This window comes from Podarcis tiliguerta, assembly GCF_965153285.1.
Source record: "Podarcis tiliguerta genome assembly, chromosome: 2".
Classification (NCBI taxonomy): domain Eukaryota; kingdom Metazoa; phylum Chordata; class Lepidosauria; order Squamata; family Lacertidae; genus Podarcis; species Podarcis tiliguerta.
Genome location: NC_139535.1, coordinates 30,660,938 through 30,668,541, shown reverse-complemented (window position 1 = coordinate 30,668,541; position 7,604 = coordinate 30,660,938). Strand labels below are relative to the sequence as shown.

The 7,604-nt window shown below is 42.6% G+C and overlaps 1 long non-coding RNA gene across 1 annotated transcript; it reads right to left on the bottom strand.

Moving 5' to 3' along the window:
• Window positions 1–523: 523 nt before the first annotated feature.
• Window positions 524–7,505, bottom strand: LOC310671166. The gene is made up of 3 exons (XR_014507850.1): window positions 7,349–7,505; window positions 4,511–4,916; window positions 524–1,566 (listed from the first exon to the last, which is right to left on the bottom strand). It is a non-coding gene; the product is annotated as an uncharacterized lncRNA (long non-coding RNA).
• Window positions 7,506–7,604: the final 99 nt, after the last annotated feature.

The following is a 7,604-nucleotide window of genomic DNA, read 5'->3' as shown; positions in this document are numbered from 1 at the left end:
AAAACAATCTATATACCGCAAAGTGCTTCAGAGATTTCAATTAAATTAAAATAATTATTAACTATTGGTATTACAAGAACATGCAGAATTCCCAAAGAAGGATCAAGACCTGGTTCTGAAAAGTGCTTTGCAGTTTCAGCAAAGCTGAAAATATTTTTCCATCCTCCAAGTATTTAATACCTGTTCATTACCTTAATGCAACCTCTGTGTGTATGTGCATGTGATGTAATTTGTTTGTTTCCATAATTCACCCTGGGATCATGTATAAATGAAGAGCAGGAGAGAAATTCAAGTAAAAAGTAAAGAAATATCCTTCCTTCCTTCCTCTTTTCCCCACCCTCCCTCCCTCCCTCCCACACACTTGCATACACCAATATATGTACTAACATTTTAGCATTAGTATTTTCCTCATTACATTTACATTAGAAATGACATGAACAAGGAGCATCCACAAGTAGCGAATCTGGAAGAGATTTAACTATTTCCTCCTACACCTCAGTCTGTTTTTTAAAAAATACCCTCCAAAAGCTGGCATTTGCCCTGCATAGAAACTTGCCTCCTGGGGGAAAGGTAACTTGGGAAGTTAGTTTTCACCAGAACCATAGTGGGTGGGGCGGAGGGTTAACATCCTTCCCCATGAACCACAAGCCCCTTTCTGTCTCAGGACAGGCTCAGGCTCTGTCCTAGGCAGAATCATCTTAACTCTTAGCCAATTGTTTTCTGATGGCAATCAGCAGCATGCAGCCCATATTTTTCTTAGGCCTTGTGAGGCTTTTGAGTCTTGAGTCTACTCCACTATCTTTCATCTGCTACTTAACCCATCTCTCTCCCAGCACCCTCAGATACCTTCCCATTCAAGTTTCCCATTCAGTCCCTATGCATAGCTTCTTATGTTCCTAGACCATGCTGCAGTTTCCCCAGCAGAACTGATCTTACAATTATTTACCAAGAAAATGCAAGGTATAGGTGGAGCTTCGGCCGCTGACTATTCCAGGTCATTCTAGCAGTAACATTCTCATTTGTCACAGTCTCAAGGTGTTGCAGATTCCATAGTACTTTCCTTCCACCTTTGAAAATTGTGAAATACAATACATTTGGATTTCTAAGCACATATATGTATGCAACCTTGGGACCTAGAATTATATCTTAAGTATGAATATCAAGTTTCACAGCTCCATACTGATGCCCTAGGGAACTATCTCATTTCAAGGGACATTAGTGCCTGAAAACAGATTTGTGGATTGCATCTTCTTTGAACCTGGAATGCAAGTTACATCCTGAATGCACTTACCAAGATCCATTTACCCCACTTCAATGGTCAAGGGAGATATCACATTACAAATAAATAAATAAATAAATAAATAAATAAATAAATAAACACATACATACACAATCAAGTTTGAAAACTCTGAATACTTGCATTTAAGCAGACCTCAGCTTCATTTGGGTAAAAAGGAATGGGTCTTTTACTTACTTATAGTGATTTTCTAAAAGCTGATGATGTAATGCCTTTTTAGTACAAACACTGGAAACGTCCTTAAGCTTGATGCTGATAATGGTACAACCCTAGTTATAATAGGAGCAAAAGAGGCCAAGTAAACAAGCAGTAAGTAGGTAGAGAATGAGACAGGTTGGTCAATCAACTTTCAAACATTGGATGCGTCTCCAGAAAACAGGTATCAAAGAGATTCAAAACTGTAAAACTAGCTAAGGCAAAGTGGCAGAAAGAAGCAACCTATACCTATAGGCATGCAGGCTTCCTTCACACTACTGCCAAACACACAGCCACTGGAGTTTGTGGCTAGCAGGTGCTTTAGCATCAAGAACATGGCTAGGATTCTGCTTCTCCTCACATGCTCACTGAAGATATGATGTTGTCTCCATGTCCCCTTTCTTTAAGACAAACTTTGTTAGCCTACTGCCCCCCACCAGATGTTCCCAATACCAATCCTTGAGGGGGGGTGTCTCCATTTTCTATTTCTCTCCATTCAGAAAACTGTCCATATATTCCTAGTCTTTGCTTCCCACAACTTAACCAATTCCTGATCCACAAGAGGACCTTTCCACTTACTGCTTTACTTTTAAGCTTACTCATGAGTTTTTGGTGTTGAAAGTTGCTTGACAGTCCAAACAGGTCTATAGGCTTGTTGACACTCTCAAAAAATTCTGATAGTTTTGGATCATTGCAGAAGCCATGCTTGGCTCAGTGTCAGTAAGGTCTGTTCTTCTATATACTTGTATTTCCTAGGAGTTTTCCACCACCTTTACCCATAGGAGCCTGAACATTCACAGAGATCTCCATCAGAGACTTTGTCTGGAAATCTTGCCATCTGAGTTTAGGTAGGTGATTACCAGGTGACTATATTTTCAGTGATGGCATATCTGCCAGAAGCAATCATTCAATGTTCAATTGATGCCATTGCAAAGCATAAAACTATTTCACCTTACTGTGTTCTCTTCTTTTAGTTTGAATGGATTTTATTGTTGATTGCTCTTTTTATTTGATGCATTTTTTTGTTTTTAATTTATTATCGTTCATATTTATTGTTTCATTTTTGCCACCTTAAGGCACTGCCAAGCTGGGACATAAATTGTAGAAATAAATAAATAAAATATCACCATAGCACAGTTCTCATTAATTACCAGTACTGTATATGGACAAATAAGTGGCCATCCATGTTCCCTTAAATGTTAACAGACCATACAATATGAAGAAGCGTTCTCAAGTGCTGCTCATTTGGTCTGTTCATATTGCTGAAGTTTCCTAAAGAACCAAACCCTTTAAAACAGCAGTTGTTATAATGAAATTTTCTTGTATACCTTAATTACCACATTACTTGCAAAAATTCTGTACTGTGAACATTGGAAGTCTGACTCTATAAAAATCTTCATTCAGCTCCCACACTGAAGAGACACTCATGAACTTGGCACTTTTTCTCCTGGGCTTGCAGCCCAGAAATTGGCTGGAGCTTTTACTTAATCCCCAAAGTGTGTGTGTGTGTGCGCGCGCGCATGTGCACGTACACGCATATGCACAAACATTTCTGTGTGATTTTCAACTTCTCAGTTTATTCTGTTTTTAAGAAATGATAAGCTGAAAAATGAAAGCTAAAACAAGCACTCTTTTTCCCACTACATGAGCAAAAGCTTTCTGTCTTGGTATGTAACTTTTGTTTACTCCATTGCCAAGGCAGGAGGCTTATTTATTAGACTGGTAAAAACTATGAAAGCTAAGATGGCTGTGGCTACCAGACTTGCAATTGCATTAAATCCCTTCCAAAGCTAATCAGCTTTTCCCAGAACATGCAAGGCAAAGTGCAGCTACAGCCACCTTATTTCCCACACAGCTTGAATTTAACTTTGTATTTTCCGAAAGGGGAAAGCTCTCTCCCCCTTTTAAAAAATGCCACCTTCTCTGCTTTTACATATCTCTTCAACCTGCTTAAAATAAATGTTCTTTCAAAAATCAGGGAACAAGTCACATACTAAAAAAATCAGAATGCCCCACTGAAGGCTATTTGCACCGAATCAGCAGCTTATAGGATTGCATATTGGAGACTAGTACTAAAACCCAATCATACGTACCCTCTTCCCTGGCATGGTATATTACTGAACACAAGGAAGGGGGTAGCATTGGAGTCTTGATCAACACTGTAACTGGAGTATAAACCCAGGAAACACAACGTCATGCTTCTGTTTTCTGGCAGGCACATAGTAGTCCCCCCCCCACCCACATCAAGGGCATTCCCCAGCCAAAGGATTGCACATGGCAGATAATGGAGCAGTTGCAGCAACAGGGGGCCATGTCCCCTCCACCAGCTTATGTATCTTCCCCAACTCTGAAAGTCCACTTGCCTCTTGACTTACCTCCTGGCTGGTATAGCTCCCTAGAAATCACTGCCCCCACGCCAAGTCAGACTCCAGCCCCACTTCCCCCAGTGTACACTCCTCAGCATCCTTCCAGTCACTGACAATAGAGGGTGAATAACAATCAGGAGAGAATTGAAAATAAGCCACAGCTAAGTGAAGTTGGCAAGGTATTGGGTAAGGATCCATTATCTGGAGCCAGATGCAGCAACTCAACACACTTGGCTGGGGAATGCTATGGAAATTGACCAGCATACAAGGACCCAGTGTGGTGCCTTCCATGCAACTGGAACCCTGCTGGTAAATTTGAGATGAGTAGAGCCATGCCTTGCCTACTCAAGCTTGCACCATGGTCTGATGTGACTCCTCAAGAGGGCCCCATTATTTGTAGATTCTGCCCAATGACATTCCCACCCAAGTTGTGACAAATAGCTAAGCAAAAGACACATAACAACTACCTGTTAGCCACTGAAAGATGTGCAAAAACATTTCAACCAAAAGCGAGTGGTGGTTAATAGAAAAATTTCTTTCTAGCTCTGTAAACAAGCATCTACTCAACATATCAGTGGAAGACTCTAAAGCTGAGGGAGGACTGGGAATCAGGTCACAAAGAGAAAGAAGGCTACAGTTGGAGCCAATTGACCTCTTTAAAGGGGCTCACTGCCTCATTCCTTCCCAAGATCTCACTGTAGATGAATCCCCACAATATCTCAGGGAGAATTGGCTCATTCCCTGTCTTTGATGATGGCTGCACCACTTTGCAAGCTGGTTCTCCATTTGATTCCTTGCTGGGCCATTATTTCTTTTGAAATAAGAGGTAGTTATGGAAATGGAAACCAAGACATTCATTTCCCATTTGTCAAGTCATGGAGTACCTCGATGCCCAAAGGATAATGATAGAAAACTTAAAATGAAAAGGGCTGTATCAGTGAGTGTGCTGCAGTCTTCCATAATTTAAATGTCTTCAATTTGAGGCTGGTTGGTCTGCACTTTGAAAACATATGGACCCTCCACCACAACCTGACGACAAGAAGGTTGCATTGCATTCCCTACATGGGAAAATGTGTTATTATTTTTTAATTAGATGTATTCTTTTCTAAGAGAGTATCCTCACAAAGCATCTAACACAGAATAAAAGCTAAAGAGCCATTCATAAACAATACACAAATACCATTTCAAACCTATCAAAAAACTACAAATCAATAAAAAAAACTCAGCACATCAATCTGAAGGCAAACAACAATCAGCCGAGCATAATCATAAAACACGAGATAGAAGAACAGCCCAACGGTTCCATAGTCAAATTAAGCTCAATCTATAAAAGTGGAATACAAAAGTCTTCAGAGCCAGTTTAAAAATGCAATAAAGCGTTGGGGGGGGGGGGGAGCTTCTAAGGAGCCTTAACAAGTTTTAAAACTTTTTATTACTACACAATACTTCTCATATACTTTGTGGGGGCTTACTCCCTAATTTGGGGAAAACATTTGTTTTGGAGGAAATAAAAACAATTTTCATACAATTAGCCAGGTTTCTCAGAGCAAGGGGTCACATCTTCAAACACAGTGGTGCATCTTCGCTGTTGGTTGGTTCAATCTGAAGGCAAACCATAGAACTGTAGAGTTGGAAGGAACCCCAAGGGTCATCTAGTCTAACCCCCTGAAATGCATCCATGACAGATGACCATCCAACCTCTGCTTAAAAACCTCCAAGGAAGGAAAGTTCACACCCCCAATTTGGTGACCTAAATTGAAGTTGCAGGAACAGAACAGGTGGTGAAGTTGTTTCTGTGAGCCCTTCACTGTGTTTGCAACTCCCTCCACATAGTGGTTGGAGCAGTGACATGATAATGCAGGAGCACCACAATAAAGTGGGCTGGGTTGACATGACTGTTTTACTCTTTGCCAAATTCAGACTAGATTCATTCATCCCATGTTCACGGGTTGCCTCATCAGTCTGGCTAGGAGAATGATTTCTCTGTCTGTCTGTCTTTCTATCTAACTAACTCACTCACATGTGCACATGGACATTCACACTTTGTATTTTCAGATAGGACAAATCAATTAATGAGAAGTCAGGGCTTACTAACTGTAGTAGTGAACATCCTGGAGACTGTGCAGCTTCTCTTACAAGTTTACATCCTCTGTTTAGGGATGCAAAATGAACCTGGTGCTGATATACTGCACACCGGTGGCTGCAGCAAACCAGGCAGATTGGTTTCTATAGCTATGCGCTGTAAAAGGATGCAAGAGTTCCTTTCAACTCCCTGGCTTTAGCCCAAGCCAAAGGCTTCTTAACGCAGGCAAGCTGTTGTGTGACTGCTGAAATGGAAGATTATTTATTTAAAGCAGAGACTTTTTTCTTTCCCATCCCACCCCCTCAACCCCCAGCACTCAGAGAGCAATCAGTGCTAAAGGGAAAGATGGCAAAGCTCAGCGTCTCCAAATTGAAACTCAAGCCAAGGGTAGAGAAATGCCCTGCAGCTCATCCCAGTCTGTGAATGACAATAAATAACTGGCTAAGGGGATGTTATTGAAAAGTGAGAGGAGGGAGCAGGGCAAGTCGACTCTCTTTGGAAGTTTTTACTCCTAACATTAGTCTGAAGAGATTGCGAGGGATGCAAAGGAACCCCTTTCCTCTGGCTAAAACACCCTGGGCAGAAACTGAGTGAGCAAAAAAAAAGTGGTCAACCAGGTTGGTCAGCCATATAAACATAGCTGTGAGTCAGCTTCATGTATCACTGGGAAATAATGGCACCTGTTTTATCATGGGGGGGGGGGGGGCTTGTCAGGTAATGTGACATTTTGGATGGCCTGATAAACATAGTGCTGTAATACGGATTAGGGAATTCACGTCAGAGACTTTTGACACTCCTGAGAGTCTGCTCCTACTATCCATGCTTAAGTGCAGGTAGGTCCCATTGGAATGAACTGAGGCTGCAAACCTGCCCACATCGTGAAACCAAACATGCCCTACTTCTGAGCGAGCAGAATTGAGGTCATAAGAACGGGTTGCAGCCTAGGTATTATTATTATTATTTTGGTGGGGTGTATCCTCAGGAGAACTTCCCTCATCGCGTTGTCATAATATCAAATATTGGGGGGGGGGAGCGCCCATCGGTCTAAAAAAGTCATATTACGGTTAGGCAGGCTTCTGCAACCACGAAGCACTGGAAACTGGAATCAACTTAGTCCCAACAACGCAAATCGCCTCAGAAATAAGTCCCGGGTTTGGGGTCCCCTGGTTAAACGCACCCAGGACTGCAGCTTCTGCGTTGTTGCGGATAGCGAGCCCCTTAAGGCGGTTCTCCCACGTCCGCGCCTTCCCCGCTTCTTTATCAGCGAGGCGAAGGAGGAGGAGCAGCAGCAGCGAGCATGTGCAGAGTGCCTTTTCCACAGGGCTCTGCCAAACGGCAAAGAGCGAGGGCGGTTGCTCTCTTTCGTATGATTACATACATACACACTGTACTTAAATATAGTAATACCTAAAAACCCAGCCTCTACAGTTTCTGCCCTTGGGAGGAGAAGGGACACGAGGCACGTTCACCACCAACGCGCCGCCGTCCACACACACACACCGCCGTTATTTTTAATTTTCGGCAAGGTGACGTCGCCTTGTGCCGGGAGGAAGGCGCGCGGGGCGGATCGGCGGGGGGGGGGGGTCGAGCTGCTGAAAATAAAATAAAAAAGGCGGCAGAACGTGCGAGAGGCGCGCGCGCCTGTGTGCGCACGAGGAGAGAT